This window comes from Acomys minous (assembly GCF_964271855.1).
Source record: "Acomys minous genome assembly, chromosome: 1".
In the NCBI taxonomy this organism is placed as follows: domain Eukaryota; kingdom Metazoa; phylum Chordata; class Mammalia; order Rodentia; family Muridae; genus Acomys; species Acomys minous.
This window is the reverse complement of record NC_140483.1, coordinates 62770112-62788036: the sequence shown is the minus strand read 5'-3', so window position 1 is coordinate 62788036 and position 17925 is coordinate 62770112. Positions and strand designations below refer to the sequence as shown.

The 17925-nt window shown below is 45.1% G+C and overlaps 1 protein-coding gene across 8 annotated transcripts in view; it reads right to left on the bottom strand.

Moving 5' to 3' along the window:
• Positions 1 to 17925, bottom strand: part of NCKAP5 (NCK associated protein 5) — a 915906-nt gene that overhangs the window by 684251 nt on the left and 213730 nt on the right. The gene's annotated exons all lie outside the window — the stretch shown is intronic.

Sequence of the window (17925 nt, the reverse complement as noted above, 5' to 3'; positions counted from 1 at the left end):
GAGTGTAAATGAATGGATGGGTAGCGGGTGCTGCCTTAAGAAGTTTTTCCTTGGCACAGTACGAAGCACAAGTATGGTGGTTAATCTTGCTTGTCAACTTGATGGGATCTAGACCCAAGTAAGAGTGAGGCTGCTGGGCACTCCTTTAAGGGGTTTTTTTTTATCAAGTTATCACCCCAAGCAAGTAAGAATGTACATGTTTTCATGGCAAGCAAGAGAATGAGAAGTCAGAGGGAGAAGCTTTGCTTTTTGCCTTCCCGGTGTCACTTCTTGTAGGCAAGTCCATCCACTCTTCTGTTGCTTCCACTGCTACCGCTGTCCTTCACTAATACCAGAATCCAGCTTCTTCCAGCTTCCAACATGGACTGAGGACCAGCAGCACTCTAGGACCCTGCCAGGCCTTCAGCATCAGGCTGGGACTCAGTGAGGAGTCCTTTGATGACATTCAAAACATTTGGGAGAACAGCAGCCATATTTCTCCTAAGTCAAAGCTCTTTCACGAAGCACTATCTATGGAGCTCTGGCCCGTCAGTTTCCCTGATGCTGAGACCTTGTGATGTCACATGGTCTAGTTTTCATCAAGAAACCAGCAGCCACCTGGGAAGCAGAAGGGCTCTCAGACACTTTGACTTGAGAATCAACGGAGATGGTGATGTGATGAAAAGGGACAATTTTGTTTTCTTTAACCATGTGGATCATCCCTAAAAGGACAGGGTCACACTGATGTGCCTTGAAGAATACTTCTAGAAAGCCATGAGTGTGAGAACAAATATGCAGAAAGGAATGGAAGTGGGGTTGTTCTTGAGAACTAGCGCCCTGCAGGAGGAACTGGAATTATGAAGTCCCCAGAGGGGAGAAGATGCCACAAGGCTAATCAATGTGAACACCTGGGAAAGTGAACAGTTGGGATGTCACAAGCCTGGAGCCAAACTGTCTCCCTGCCAGCCATGCATTGCCCACCTCTGTGTCTGACCTAGCATCACCGAAATCTGCAATGCACCAATGTGCCCCTACCTTCCACAGACCCAGAGGTTAACCACGCTGTCATATAACTTCTGAGGCCTCAGGCAGAAATCTTCCTGCTTTGCTAGCTACCTGGTAGTCCCGCTGATGTATCTGAAAAGTTACCTGTTTTATGGATTTCTTTTATCTTGTTACTATAAACACTGGTAAAACTATTACCAAGCTGACCTGTGTTATTTGGGGTCCAGTCCCTGTACCCCGGCCATGGTACCTTATTTAGGGTTTATGTTATGGTCATGCAACACCATGACCAACAGCAACTTTGGGAGCAAAGAGTTTATTCAGCTTCTACTTTCACATCATAAGCAATCCCAGAAGGAGGCCAGGATAAGAACTCAAACAGGGCAGGAACCTGGAAACAGGGGTTTATGCAGTGGCCATGGAGGGTGCTGCTTACTGGGTTGCTCCTCATAGCTTGTCCAGCTTTCTTATAGAACCCGGGACCACCAGCCCAGGGGTGGCATTGCACACAGTGAACTGGACCCCACCCCCACCCCCCATCAATCACTAGAAAATGTCCTGTAGGCTTGCCTTCAACCCAAGCTTATGGAAAATTTTTCTCAGTAAAGGGCCTTATGTCAAATTGACACAAAAACTGGCCACCATGTATCGTAACTCATATTTGGCTCAAGAATAAACTCTAATTCTCTTTCAAGTGAGGCGCTGGTTTCACTCTAATAAAATCAAGTGGGTGAGATAGGACCTAAAATTTCTAATGTGGGAGGGAAAAAAAAAAAAAGGAGGCAGGAAGAGTTCTGTGCCCAGAGCTCTGACCATGGTAGATTGGCTTCATTCGTTCATGCTGTGGTTTCAGTTTGCTACAAGCAAGCAAACAAACAAACAAACAAAAAGGAACAAGAAAGGGGTTATATGGGAAAGGGAAGAGAGAGGGAGAAAGGAGGAAGGAATAATGGAGAGAGAGAGAGAGAGAGAGAGAGAGAGAGAGAGAGAGCGCAAGGGCAGATGACAGCAAAAAGGGTTTAAGGAAAAGGAGTTTCATGACTAATGACAGAAGTGAAAGATGAAGTTGCTCCTCACAGGGTGAGAGCACAGGCATGGCATAGCTTTCTGGACCATAACTGCAGTTTCCGCTCAGCCTCGGGAAGAGAAAGCCTTGGCTCCACAGGTTAAACCACAAAGAACCCTGGCCTACTGAAGCAAAGAGGCTCCAACTGAGGCTCTAACGCGCCATGTTCCGAGGATCTGGCAAACAGAACCCTTTTGTCTCCCATCTGAGAGAGGATGTTTGTCACCGGTGCAGCGTGTTTTAAATGCATTTTATTTTTTTAATAGTTTGCAATGTAGAAGGTTTCTTTATGTTGTTTTTAGATAGACTTAGCTTTCTCCGACCCACCCATGCCTCGTGCCCCCCCTCTCACTGCCTCCTCCCCAGCTTCTCCCTTTCTGTCACCAGTATTGCCCTTTCTACTTTCAGATCATGTGTGTTCAGTTACCCTCCCCACCTTTCTCCTTTCCAGCCTCTTCCGGCTCTCATGGGCCCATTTCTAGTTTCCCTACACTGACACTCCGATCCACATATGGCAGAGGAAACGCACTGCTCCTGTTTCTGCACCCAAGTCACCTCATGTGGTACAAGAATTTCCAGTTCCACCCGTTTTCCTGAAATTTCTGTCATTTCATCTTTCTTCATACTGCAGTCTTTGATAGCTATTAAGCTTCCGACAATGTCGAGATTCCTGGGTTGCCATGGAGAACACTGGCTCAAATGAGAAGTTTTATTTGGATCCTACCGCTCACTGTAGCCTCATCTATCTTGCCAAAGAGGTTAAAGTCTGGCCAAAGAGGCATGAAGAGGTAGGCGCAAGAAAGGATGTTCACCTGCCAGATGAACTAAGGGCTCTGGGAGCTCCAGCCTGAACTTGCATGGAAGGAGGCTCTTGTGTTGGGCCGCCCATAAGGGAAGAAGATATTTCAAGTTTTCCTAGAAACACAGAAATGTTTGCTCTTGGGATAACTGTGCTGCTTTCTCTCAGGGGGCAGGGGGTGGGGGGAGCTTATCTGTACACAATTTGAAATCAGAACAAACACACTAATCCTAGTTCCTTCTGTTGACTTCTTTTAAATCCTTGAGTGATTTCCAGTCCAAACCAGATTTGCCCAGGATTCCATTTAAGAATAATCCATTTACCACAGCATTCAAAACAATTAGCCAAGCCAGGGAAGACGGGTACCATGGGGGAGGGGTGCCTTAGTGGAGAAGGCACTGAACCCCACTGAACACATCCCTCCACCCCAGGCAGTAAGTGCACCTCATGCTTAACAAGCTGATCTTGGGGCTTTTGGGCAGAGTTCAGTGTGTGAATGAATGTCCCTCGAGATCCTCCACTGGCTGTTTTGAAATCTGTGTCAAAAATGAGGCAACCAATAAATAAATTTACAAAAACAGAAAAAAAAAGCTAGTGTTTAAGACAAAAAAAAAATGAGGCAACCAAGAGCATAACTAATAAAGTATGTGTGGTGTGCAAAACAGCACGGACTACAGAGAGTGTTACACCTGAAGTGCAAGTGCTTGGTCAGTTTGAAATCACAGAGGGAAAATTTAGCACTGAGCTAGAATTAAAAATAAGTAGTATTTTGAATGCAAATACAAGGGAGCTTGGTTTTATACATGTTTAGAAAGAAAAGGCCAGAGGGAACAAGCCAGTATTGTGGTGGGAACAGTCTAGGAATGTATTGGCGCCACTGCCATTCCTCCTAAGCTTGTAGGTGTCACAGGCTGTTTATACCCTTCATTTTACAGGTTGAAACCCCAGAAAACATAAGCGACATGAGTAGGACTGAAGTTTCCTCAAGACTATGGCTAGGGTCTGGTCAACTAATATGTCTTCCTTCATCTCATTGTTGAGAGACGGGCAAAGACTTGACTAAAGGCATGCCTATTAGAGGGGTAAGCAGAAGCCTCGGGTTGTCCTCTTAGCAGTGTGGAACACCACAGAACAATGGATCAAATCTCACTGCCCTCTTAGTAGAGTCTGACTGGCAGTGATCGTGTTTTGTTATCTTTTTTTTTCAGTTTGGGGCATGGATCCCAAGGACCATATCTGTGCTTGCTACTACCTCTGACCTAACTCCCTACTCTGTTTCTTTGCTTTTCTTGCTGATAGCCCTTTGAATAAGTAGGTGTTACAACTGCTACTGATTAAAAAATATCCAGACAGGTCTGGAGAGATGGCTCAGCAGTTAAGAGCAGGTGATTCTCTGGCAGAGACGTTCCCTGCACATGTATTGCGTGGATCATAAATGTCTGGAACCCCAGCTCCAGGAGGTCCCAGGGCCTTTGGTCTTTGTGGGTGTCTTCATTCACATGAACAAATACATACATGTAATATTTAAAAATGAAAATACTCAAGAGAAAAGTTATGTCTGTACTAAACACGTCAAGATTGCTTTCCTCGCTCTTATTTGCCAAGCAATACACTGTAACAGTTATTTAGACAGCATGTGCATGGCACTAGGTATTATGGGTAATTAAGAGCATTTAGGAGGCCATGCACAAGTTATCTGCAATTATATGTAAGTGACTTGTGCATTCTGGGATTCAGGTGTCATTGGGGGCTTAAGACCATTCCCTCATAGGTACTGATGGTAGCTACATATTTCTCTCTCTCTCTCTCTCTCTCTCTCTCTCTCTCTCTCTCTCTCTCTCTCTCTCTCTCTCTCTCCTGTTCTATTCTACATTTGCATGTCTTCTGTAGATGATGAATCAGTTCTCCTCTCTGAGACTATAAATCCCTGCAAGCTAGTGCCTATTTCCTCTACATTTGACTCACTCCCCTCTCATGACTGTAAGGTGATTCACACTGCTTAGTTAATGCTCCCAAAGCTGGCTGGTTGACATCTAATCATGTCTCATATTGCTTGTCAACTTGGCAAGATCTACAGTCACCGGGGAAACATCCGTGGGCATGTCTGTGAGGAATTTTCTAGATTACGTTCATTGAGGTGAGAAGAGCCACCCTGCATGTGGAGAGCACCAGTGTATGGGGTGGGTTCCTGGGTGAATAAAAAACAGAAAGGGGGCTGAGCACCACCATCCCCCGCCCCCTCCCCCCCACCCCCCACCCTCGCTCTCTGCTTCCTACAGTGGATACATTTGCCAGCTGCCTCCCACCATGCCTGGCTCGCAGTGATGAACTGTATCCCCTTGAACTGTAAGGCAAAAAAAAAAAACCTTTCCTCCTTTGGGCTGCTTCTTGTCAGGCACTGATCACAGCAATGAGAGGGGTGACTAATATAGCTTCCCCCAGGCTGGGAGACACTGAGCACCCCTGTCACTGGGCTTAGAGGATGATGATCACATGACCTACTTATGATCCCCTTTGCCCTTCTTCTCCTGCAGTGGGAGAGATGTTCAGCAATTCTCCTATTCATGACACAGGAAGATGAGCCTGGGTATCAGTTAAGAAGAGCCTTTTGCCTGCCCATCTTGAGATCCATCCTCTGCCAGGACAAAAACATGCCCGGTAGCTTGGTTTGACTGTTACAGATCCTGGCCTCTGAGATAAGGACAGAAGAACAGACCTCACCCTACACAGCAGCCTGGCTTCAAGCCCAGCCAACCCAGTGGGCACGTAGCATAGCCACAGCTAACGGGCAGAACCACAGCTGAGAAGTAACTGTTGGCTATTGTAAGCCACCGCATTTTCTGAGCTGCTCCTACGGCAAAAGCTAATATCAGACATCACTCTTCAAACCAAAGCTGCTCTGCATCAGTTTGGTCCTAAAGGCACAGGGGTGTTTTGACAGGAGGGGACAACTGCAGAAGTCTGACCTTGCTACTGGCTGTCGTGAAAGCAAACCTCGGACCACATGTTCCTTCTCATATGTAAACATTTATTAAATAAGCATGCTCTGGCAAGCAGGCATAACGAATGGCCTTCATTTCCTGTTGTATGAGCTCAGAGAAGAGCTAGCTGCCTGTCTTTCCAGGTCCCCACCCATTGCTTTTCACGAAAGGCAGAAACCAAACATCTCAGAGACTCTGTGACCCTTTTCAGTCACGAATTAGAATTAATAGCAGAGCCCATGGCAAGGGATGCACAGGAATTTGGATTGAGACGCTCTCCCTGTAGGGGCAAGCCAAGCCAAGCCTTCCTAGATGTTTAAACATTGTTCAGGCAACAATGGTGATTATCTCTAAGCTGTATAGAGCCAAGCCATATCTGTTGAAGACTTAACATGCTCAACTTCAACACTGATACTAGCACTCGCCAGCATGACTAGAAAGCTAGCAATTTCAAAGAGTGTTTTATTCATTTTTATTTATATACATAATTTATAATTATATGTAGGGGTGTGTGTGTGTGTGTGTGTGTGTGTGTGTGTGTGTGTGTGTGTGTTGTATACATGCATGCATGCCTGTTGGTGCCTGTAGAAGCCAGAAGTAGGTGTCAGATTCCCTGGAGCTGGAGTTACAGTTGGTTGTAAGCTGCCTAACAGAAGGGCTAGGAACTGAACTCTGGTCCCCTGCAAGAGCAGCAAGCCATTATGATGGATTAATCACTGAGCCGAAGGCTGACATCTGTGCAAACTCCTGACGTTTTCAGAACCTCTGGTATTACTAGATACAGTGGTGGCCCTGACATGTGCAGAAGTCACTCACCATCCTGAGAGGGCCCTGCCTGGCCACTCATGGAATGAGGATTTTCAATTAAGAAATTCGGTGGCCCTAACTGCTGATTAGCTTAAAATGGTTTGGCTTCAGAGGGAGAAACAGAGCTGAGAAGAAAGTATATGCAATAGGCTTGTGATCCCAGACAGGGTTGAGGGCAGATTCAGGATGACTGAGGGCACGTGCAGAGCTAACCAAGTTGAGACGGAAGGGATCAGTGTGCAGAGATGGAAAGCAGGATGAGGACATGACGGTGACAGGGGATTGGCCCAAGGTAGGGGCGATTCAAACTGGAAGACAGGGATGGTATCCAGGAAGGAACAGCAAGGCAGGCTGTATCTCCTATCAGGGTTTAAATCTCTGGGCAGGAATGAGGCATTCTAAACAGACCTACATTTTCGGCTCCTCGTTTTGAGGCTCAGTCTCTTAAAACAATGGATCTCAAGAAATTGGAATGCCCCTACCCTAGAAATCTCATACTAGAAGAAGGAAAGAGGTGCAGCTGGGGGCCAGCCATTGGAGGAACAACTCTTAAGGTGCACATGCAGGAGAGAGTGGAGCTGACAACGACGGATTGGTGGTGGGATGGGCCACACCTTGACCGGGACTGCTTAGCTATGCACATATCTTGCCCTCTATTTAAACCTAAGCCTTGGGTCAGAGGTGTTGGTGGTCTGTCTCTTATTTGCTCCTCTTTCCAGTGTAGTTACATTGGTTTCAGACTCCTTTATCTACCCTTCAATATTACTTTTTCTATTTGACTGGCTACTGAAAATAGGGTTGTCAGAGCCCAGGCTCTGCCCCTGACAACTCTGGTTAAAGAACCAGGCAAATGGCTAAGTCCATGGAGCAGGTATTATAACCTCCACAATCTCCATGTTGACCTTTCTCTGCCCAGCCAGCTTCCCTATGTATGTTACCTGACAGGTCCCAACACACACCAGACTTTCCCACTCACTTTAAAGCAGTAGAGTTGAAGGGTTGGAGAAGCACTTAAAGAAATGGCCAACATCCTTAGTCATCAGGGAAATACACATCAAAACAACTCTGAGATTCCATCTTAAACCCATCAGAATAGCTAAGGTCAAAAGGTCAAGTGACAGCAGATGCTGGTGAGGATGTGTAGAAAGGGGAATATTCTTCCATTACTGGTGGGAGTGCAAATAGGTACAACCATTTTGAAAATCAATCTGACGCTTTCTCAGAAAATTGGGAATAGGACTTCCTCAAGACTCAGCTACACAAATTCTTGGCATACGGCCAAAAGATGCTCCACCATACTGCAAAGACATCTGTTCAACTATGTTCATTGTGGCTTTATTGATAATAGTAAAAAACTTGAAACAACCTAGATGTCTCTCAACTGAAGAATGGATAAAGAAACTGTGGTACATTTACACAAAGGACTACTACTCAGCTATAAACAATGAAATCATTAAACTTGTAGGCAAATGGATAGAACTAGAAAGAATCATCCTGAATGAGGTAACCTAGTCCTCAAAAGACACAAATGGTATGTACTTACTTATGAACAAATATTCTCCATATATTACAGGATAACTATACTAAAAATCACAGACCCAATGAAGCTAAGTAACAAGGAGAAACCAAGGGTGGCCCTCCTTCAATCTCACTCAGATGGGGGAACAGAATAGACAGTGGAAGAGAAATTAGAGAGGAAACTGGATAGGAGAGGGTTGGGGGAGGGAAACAAATAGGGGGATCAGATGTAGGGAGAGTGGGGAGGGGAGGTTTGAGGGCCTGAAGAGAACAGGGAAACCAAAGACAGGGGCATTACTGAGGCAAACTGAAGACTGGTGACAGGGCAGGCTCCAGGGCGGACATGGAGATGTCTCTCTAGCTGAGCCTCCTAGCAGCGGAGGCCATGAGACTGAGGTGGCCTGCTTCTAGACAGGTAGGACCTATTGTGGTGGGAAGGGAACACCAATCCACCTAGAAAATCTTCAAACCCTACCAAGAAAGTGTGCAGAGATAAGGATGAATAGAGAGTGAGGGAATGTCCAACCAATGCCCAGCCCAACCTGAGATCCACTCCATGCAGACAGCCAACTCCTGACACCATTAATGATACTCTGCTATGTTACAGACAGGAGCCTAACTTAACTGTTCACTGAGAGCCCTGCCCAGCAGCTGACTGAATCAGCATAAGATGGAACTTGGGAAATCCTGTGGAAGAGTGAGAGGAAAGGACAGAATGTTCTGGAGGGGATAAGAAAGCTGCAAGAAGACCAACAGAGTCAACTCACCTAGACCCATGCGGCTTACAGAGATGGAAGCACCAACCAAAGAGCATGCATGGACTGGACCTAGGCCCCCTACACAGATGTAACCAATGGGCAGCTTGATCTTCATGTGGATCTCCCAGTAAGTTGAACAGGTGCTGTCTATGACATGGACTCTGTTGCTGTTTTCAATCACTTCTCCGTAATGGGGCTGCCTTGCCTGACCTCAGTGGATGAGGAGGAGCTCAGTCTTGATTAGAACTTGATGCGCAGGGGTGGCTTGCTGAGAGGAGATCCTCTTTTGGGAGGACAAGGAGAGGAGAGATATGAGGAAGAAGGTAAGAGGGAGGGACTGAGAGGAGAGGAGGGAGCGGTTATGATCAGGACATAAAGTGAATATATATATATGTATATATATATATATATATATATATATATTTTTTTTTTTTTTTTTTTTTTAAAGAACTCAAGGACACATGCCAATCCTGGCGCCCTTGGTACTTAGAACATGATGTCTATTGTTAGGAAAATCCACAGTAGCAGAACCACTTGGGGTGGTTTTGCAGAAAGGAACAATGAACTTCTCAATGCCATACCATTTTTAAATCATAATTTAGGAGCTATATGAAATATAGTGATTTCTTAGAAGTTGCACGCGCGTGTGCGCGCGCGCGCGCGCGCACACACACACACACACACACACACACACACACACACACACACCCCTGAGGCTATTTATGAAGCAGGGATCACACAAAGCCTAATAGAGACAAACTGATGCTCTCTACACCCACTGACTCCATCAGTGATCTGTATGTGTGCCTCTGTGTAACTCAAAGACAAGGAGTCTTTTTTAAAATATATTTTATTAATTTATTCATATTACATCTCAATTGTTATCCCATCCCTTGTTAAAAAAAAGAAAAAAGACAAGGAGTCACTCCAAACTGAGCCTGCCTTCTGGTTTTCTGAGATTAAAACACTTTTACTATAGGAGGTCTGTTCACTTTGGCTTGTGCATGGTATTAATTCAAGTGGAATCATTTGCCCCAGGGGCCACCCTATGTCCCCCATTAACAAAGGACAAAATCCAGAGGGAGGCAGTGGGGGATTCCCTGACAGGACCAAAAAAATGAAAATACACTGTGAAAACCAACTTGCCTTACTCAGGTCCACTGTTAAGTTAGGTTTTACAGTAGTTAGCCTGTCTGTCCAGCATATGACCTAGACCTACCATAGCATATCCACAACACACAGAAGGCCTCTCGCTCACACAGCTTTCTCTCCCTGCTCACCTCATTGTTTTCAATTTTGAAGGTGTTGTGTGTGTGTGTGTGTGTGTGTGTGTGTGTGTGTGTGTGTGTGTGTGTACACATGCATCTTCATATTCCTATAAATGGGGGTCTTGCATGCTTTAGCACACACGGGGTGGTCAAAGCACAACCTCTGGTACAGGTCCTAACTTTCCACCTTACTTGTGGTCAGGGTTTCTGAGCAAGTCTCTTAAATATGCTTGAGCCAGCTAGCCATGAGCTTCCTGGGATTGTCTTGTCTCCACCTTCCCACCTGCTGCAGCAGAAACACTGGGCTTACACATGTGCACTACTGCAACTGGCTTCTATACGGTTCTAGGGGTTCAGAATAAGGTCCTCATAGTTGTGTGGCACCCACTTTCCAGTGAGCCATCTCCCCAGCCTCTGGCATAGGTCATTTTAATAGTAATCTTGTAATTCTATCATGTATTTTTTTCCCAATAAGGACTATGTTAGTGGTGAAATTTTACAGACCCCAAACTGGGTAAGTAATAACTATATTTTTACATCTTCTTTAAGATGTAACTTAACTTCCCAGGAGAGCTAAATGGCATTTCATTTCAGGAGCAGATGCAGGTCCTGGCTTATAATCCCACCTAGCCAGCCTGTTGAGCCAAGAGTACACTGATAGGATTGTCTAGATCTCCCTGGCATTGAACTTTGACCTATGCTATGCCTGCTCTGCTCTTAGCTGTTTTAGAAATCAGTGACTACAGAGACCAGGCTGCTTCTGCCCATTGTCCTCTGAGTGATTCGCTTTGGTTACACAGGTTAATTCAATCCAGTAGCTCCCTCTAATGCTGCCTTCGAAGGAAGTCCTTTTGTGCCTTATCATACACAAAACGATGTCAAGTTTGGGGCTGGAAACATAGCTAGGTGGGTAAAGGTGCCTGCTGCCAAGTCTGAGGAATTGAGTTCAACCCCCAGGACCCATACGGTAAAAGAAAAGAACTGATTCCTCAATACGTCCTCTGACGTCCACAAGCACACTGTGGCATGTGCACATGGGCCATACACATGCACACATGCACACACACAGACAAATGAGTGAATGAACGAATGAATGAACGAACGAATGAAAAGAGAATGCACACCTGGAATTCCTTACAAAGTTCTTGCGGTCTGCAATCCAGCTGTCACCAGTAGCCACTGATCTGACCACAGCCTGTACCTTTGCAAAACACAAATGCGAGGCGCTCCCTGGACTAGAGTAAAAGAATCAGCTAGTGCACTTGAATCAGGTCACCATGTACAAAGCACAGGATCTGCTCATTCTGTGCAGGGCATCAGCTGGACTCTGAGATAAGGCATCTGGCGAGGCTCAGTCTCCTCCAAGTTTTCTGCTGCAAGCGTGTGACAGCCAGCTGGCAGAGCAGCTGCGGGCTCAGGTCATCTGGGGAGCCAGCTGACCATAACTCTCTCAGATAATATATTCAAAGGTCAAAGGGGTTCTGGCTCTAACTTTAAACAAGTGTGTTTGGTCACCAGGGGTTCTATTGACCAGTGGGATGCAGAACATGCAAGTAAATTGAAGCTGCCTTAATTAAGCTAAACTCCAGCCCCCACAATGTACAGGCTGGACTGCAGGAAGGTAGTTTTCTTTCAGACCCTTGCAACCTTGCCTCCTACACACCAAAGTTCTCCTTATGAACCATTCAAGAACAACTGGTTTTTATTTTTTATTTTGAAAGTATGAGGTGACTTGAATGGCTCTACAATATAGGGACACTATAGATCACCTTCAGTTTTCATTTCAAAGATGAGTTCGTCTAAGCAAAAATCAAATACTGGACTCATGAGATGGCTCAGTGGGTAAAGGTGCTTGATGTCAAGGTTTGATTGCCTATCTTTGATTCCGGGGAGCCACATAATGGAAGGGGAAAACTGTCTTCCACAAGGTGTCTTCTGCCCCCTCCCACATGCATACACTCGTGTACACACACACACACACCTGTGTGCACATGTGCACACATGATAGAGAGATGTAGGGTGCAAGGAGATGGCTCACTGGGATAAAGACACCTATTGCCAACCTGAGTTTGATCCATGGGACTCATAGAGTAGAAGGAAAAAATTAACCCCCACAAGTTGTCCACTTACTTCCACATGTGCAGTATGGTGTGCAAAATAAGTTAGACTATAATAAAAAAGTAAATAGAATAGATGTAAAATAATGTCTTTAAGTAAAGCACTCTGGTGAGTACTGGCCTACAGGCAACTTGGGCTCTGAGAACACGCTATGATTTCTCTCCCACAGTCTCCTGGAATAGAACGTTCCTAGTTTCTCGAAGTAACAGTGCTATCTGCTACTAAGCCATCCTGAGGTTCCATGTGGCTGATAATTCTCAGGTCTGCCCCGCCCATCATGGCATAGTGGGTGATCATGTGCACTCCACAAACATCCAGGGAACCTTCTTCTGTTCCAGGCATTGAGCAGGGCTCTGGATCCAGCGGCACAGAGTGGCCTGTTTGCAGGGTGGCATGAGTGAAAACTCTTGTCATCTTTTATTAGCTAGCTCTCCAGAACTCAGAAGATGAAAAATGCCCTATGTGAGTGTAACAGAAGTGAATTCTGAAAAACAATGGTGCCTATCAAATCACCAAGGAAAACAAATGTCATGCTTTTTTAGCTACTTTTTTAAAAAGACATATTTGTTTATCTAGCTCTGTGTGTGTGTTTGTGTGTGTGCTCACTAATACATGCACACTAGCATGCGAGTGAGTGGCTGCGCCTTCAGAGCCTAAGAGAGGACATTGGGCATCCCCATCACTCCCCATCTATTCCTTTGAGGCAGCGTTTTCATTGAACCAAAGGCTCAAGTTTTCTAGATTAAGCTGGAAGCCAGCAAGTCCCAGTGATCCTCCTGTCTCCCCAACACCCTTAGAGCTGGGGTTACTGGGCTCCTACCCTGTTATGTGGGTGCTTTGATCTGAGCCCCAGGCCCAAGAATCATACAGCAAGCCCTCTTAACCAGTGAGCTACCTCTCCAGGGAAGCAACTACCTTTCTGTGTTCCCAGGGTGGATGGTCTGTAGGATTTTGGATAACTTAGTACCTTTGAAGGGGAAAACCTGCCCTCTGTGCTCTTAAGGGAAAGGGCCCCAGCAAAGAGAAGCCGGGGGCTAGGGCTAGGGCGATGGGCGGTGGGTAAAGGGCTTGCTGCACAAGTACAAGAACCTGAGTTCAGACGACAGCACCCACATAAAGCCAGACACAGTGGCAGAGCACGTCTGTATGAACAACCGCGGCAACGAGGGAGGAAGACAGGTCCACATGTGTCCTTGGTGTTCTGGCCAGCCAGCCAGCCTAGCTTACACAGGCAGCCCCAGGTTCAATGGGGACCCTATCTCAATACATGCATACATACATACATATATACATACATACATACATACATACACACACACATACATACATATATACACATACATATATATACCCATACATACATATATACACATACATATATATTATATATATACATATACACACACACATATATGTATGTATGTATATATAAAAGGTTAAAATAGAGGCAGCTAATGTGGGCTCCATGCATGATCAAAGGAGTATCTTGATCACACATATACACATGTAAAAGTCCCAAGAAGCAGATACCCCTTCACTGTCACACTGGAGTCCTGGGTAAGGATCTGACACTCCAAAAAAAAAAAAAATTAGTTTAGTTTGTTATGGTGTGGAGATAGTCATGAAGTATAGATTCTTACAAGCTGCTTTTGTTTTGTGGGTCTGTAAGACTGCCACTCAGCCCAGCCCCTGCTAAGCTTCGTATGAGAAACACTTAGAACCCTGAGCGAACGATGTATCACGGGGGGAAAAATCTCAGTTCCCGAGCTATGTGATGCTCCTCGGGTTTAAGAAGGCTTCTGACTGAAGCAACTGTTCACTCTATAAAAAATGGTTTTCTGCCCAAACATTTAGTTTTGTATGTGCCTGAGGGCAGGGCAATGCTCAGAATTGGTGAAGAAATGCAAGTTTTAGTAAAAGGTTGCTAAATACCTTGTTTTTAAAACGTCGGTTAAAGGCCAATGAGACGGCTCAGTGATGGCACTTGCAGCCAAACGTGGTGACCCAAGTTCAATCCCTGAGTCTCACATTCTGGGAGAGAACTGGCTCCCAGAAGTTGTCCTCTAATGTCCATACCTGTACCTTGGCATATGAATATATATATATATATATATATATATATATATATATATATATATATATAATTAGTTAATTACTAATAGTAGATAAGTAAATAAATATAAATACATAAAATATACATAACTACTGCAAAATAGTTAAATATTTTTAAAATTAGAAATCACTTTTAATTCTTTTATAAATGAATCGCGGGAACATTTCTTTTTGTTCCTGATAGCATATTTTAAAACAAAAGAAGGCAGCTTTTGTTTCCTTTTCTTTCTTTCTCTCCAGTAAGGACCACAGGGCATTTCCTTCCACTTGACTCATTTGTGTTCCAATAATAACCCCCAACAGTTGGCACTCTGATTAGATCCTCCCAGAAGGCCAGCTCCTGATTTTCAACAGTCACACAGGGCAATTTCCCATTAACCCCAATTGCCCCACCTCCAATACATGTGCATCTGTCTTGCAAGGTGAGCCTTCGAGGCTCTTATTAATACGCCACAGTTAGTCATCAACCCTTGACCCATTTTCCCAGGTTGATTTTGCAAGTTCAGTAGGTCAGTCAGCCTCACTGGCCCAGAAACTCCCAGATCTATGTGGCAGGTGTCTCTCCCAGAGGAGAGGTGACACCAGACACTAATCAGTGGGCTAGGGGTGGGAGCCCCAGGCTTTGTAAACTCACAGGGATGAAGCCTTTGTCCTCGTGGACCTTCAATGGGAGCACTGAGAGAAACACAGTGTAAATCAAAAGATGAAAATGCAGGACCTGGGAGCAGGGGCTAAACGACCCTGGTGTGATTTTGGCCTGGAGACGAGAAACCCAGATCAAGGGGTCAAGTGGGCCATAATGGTGGAAGTGCCATTGTGCCCTGAATAAGGCCAGCTGTTCAGCCATTTCAAGTGAGAAGAAAGAGAATAGATGAAAATGGAAAACAGATGTAAGCTTCAATGTGAGAAATCTGTTTAGCCTAAGTGGGAAATTTCACATAGTAAGGGCTATAAAGTGTCTACCGATAGAGTAATACATTCTTACATAAATTTTAACATGAAGACCTTTTTTTTGTTTTGTTTTTGCTTTGTCAAGAGCTTTCAGATCAATTTGTCTAAATTCAGGGAAAGAATGGGGGCGGAGCCTAGATGTCCAGGCAGTAGGAAGAGGCTCAATCATATAAGCGTGACAATCTAAGTCTGGATCCCAGCACCCACATACAGAGCTGGGTACAGTAGAGAGCAGCTACAATCCTGGTACTGGGGAGTTGGGGCAGGAATATCCTTGAGCGAGCTGGCCAACTAGCCTTGCTGAACTAGTGAGCTCAGGTGCGGTGGCAGGTCTGTCTCAACAAACAAGTAAGATGATGAGTAACTGAGGAGAAAGTCCAAAGTCAACCTATGGCTTCCACATGCATATGCACACGTACATGTACACATGTGCCTCCCTACACCTATGTACTCCCATGTACACACACACACACACACACACAAAGATGTTGATACTCACTTCCTTTAAATGTGTGCAATATAAGGTCTTGGGCCTCATGTGCTGATCTCAATAGGTTATAGTCTTTGAGAGAAAGAGAGAGCTGTTAGAGGCTGATGCACCTTGGTGATTTTATGGGACTTGTCTCTGGGGCTAAGTGATTGACAGATACCTCAGGTGATGGACATCTGAGTCCACTTCTGCAGCTAATCAACTATGAGACCTTGAACATGCCCAGAACCTCAATTTCCTTCACTGTCAAAGAGACAATAGGTTTCACCTCCTAGGATGGCTTGGAGGACTAAGTTGTAAGAGAAATACAAACGACAGGGAACCCAGGTGTGATGCTTAGTCTCGGTTGCCAGCTTGGTTGAGAGGTAGCCTCACTGGGGTGACAGGCTCCTGGACTCTCCTGTGGGTAGTGTCTGGTTTGCCTTTCCCTGGGCTGGAATCCTGGACTGTATTAAGAAGGAGAAAGGGCTATTAGCACAAGCAGTCACTGACTGTTGATGCATTGCAAGCAACTACCTCACGCTCCTGCTACCTTAATGGACTGTACCCCTCAAACTGTGAACCCAAACAAACCCTTCCTTCCTTAAGCTGCTTTTCTGGGGCGTTTTTGTCACAGCGACAGGAAAAGTGACTAAGGCACCATGGATCCATCCATTGCAGTTCAGACCTCAGAGCTGCTCCAAAATAAAAGAGGCTCTTGGAACTGTTTCAACAGCTCATTCACATGCGAGGTCTGGAAGGATCTGGGGCAAGCTGGGGTCCACGGGCTTATTTCAGAGGGACTTTTGTTATATTCTTGCTTTTTCTGGTCTCGGTCTAATTTAAGACAGAACTGGAGGGCATACGCCAGCTCACACATTTCCTTCATCCAGAGGTGGTTTCTGTAGTTCTGAACCTCTCAGTAGGAAATCTATCTCCCCAGGAAGTCATGAAATAACAGAATTAGAGTCTGCAGTCCTATGTGCTTGCAACAGGTGACTTTAAAATGAATTTTTTTAAAGGACAAATATAATAAATAAATTTAAGTGGCGCAGCATAGGAAGAAAGCTGAGGAATTTTGTAGCTCTCAGTGTAGATTCAGGCGGAGGACATATTTAATCTGAACCTAAAGAAAAAAACTTTGCCCCCAAATCGCATCTCTCTACAGAGAAAATATTGCTTAAAATGTGAGCAAGGGTAAGCAGATGGCTCAGGATCAGGCATGAAGAGCCCATGAGGACCAGAGTCTGATTCCTAGGACCCACATTAAAAATAAAATACAAACGTTGGCATGGTGGCCTGTACCTATAGTCTCAGTACTGGAGAGGCAGAGAGAGGAGGATCTCTGGGCTCATTGGCACTGGCCATCTGGTCTACCTGAATCAGTGAGCTCCCAGATCAAACAGAAAGGCGTGTGATTTTTGCAGAACAACACCTAAAGTTGACTTCTGCCTCCACACAGGTACACACACACACACACACTCAGAGGAGTAAATGTCCAAAGATCACTTTGTTTAATTTCAATATTAGATGGATTTTATGGATAGTTTGATATTTCTTTTCATTTTGGATGAACAGTACTCTCCTATTATTTTCTATTGCGTTTTATCATCATACCTTGGGGAGATGCGCTAGAAGAGTGTGATGTGATACTGACAAGGTTAGATAGATCTGCCTACCCTCAGTCTAGTCCACAAAGTTCCCAGTGGAAATAAAAGTAGAGTTCATAAAGAGAATGCAGCCTTAGCTGGATCCAAGCCACCATACCTCACAGCCCTTCCCTTCATTGCTGTCCCTTGTCACTCATTTTCTCCCTCTCATAAAAGACAAATAAAATGAAGCCAAGGAGCGGGTAAGAATGCTTTCTGTTCAGGCAGAAGGGACCTGAGTTAGAATTCCCAGCTCCCCCATGAAAGGCCAGGCATGACTGCAAGTACATGCCTCTAACCCCAGCACTGTGGGGCACTGAGACAGGAGGATGCCTGAGGCATGCTAAACGGCAACCTACTTCTAGGTTCAGTGAGAGATCCTGTCTCAAGGGAATAAGGTAGAGAGATGAGTTGACACATACACACACACTCAGGCACGTGCACT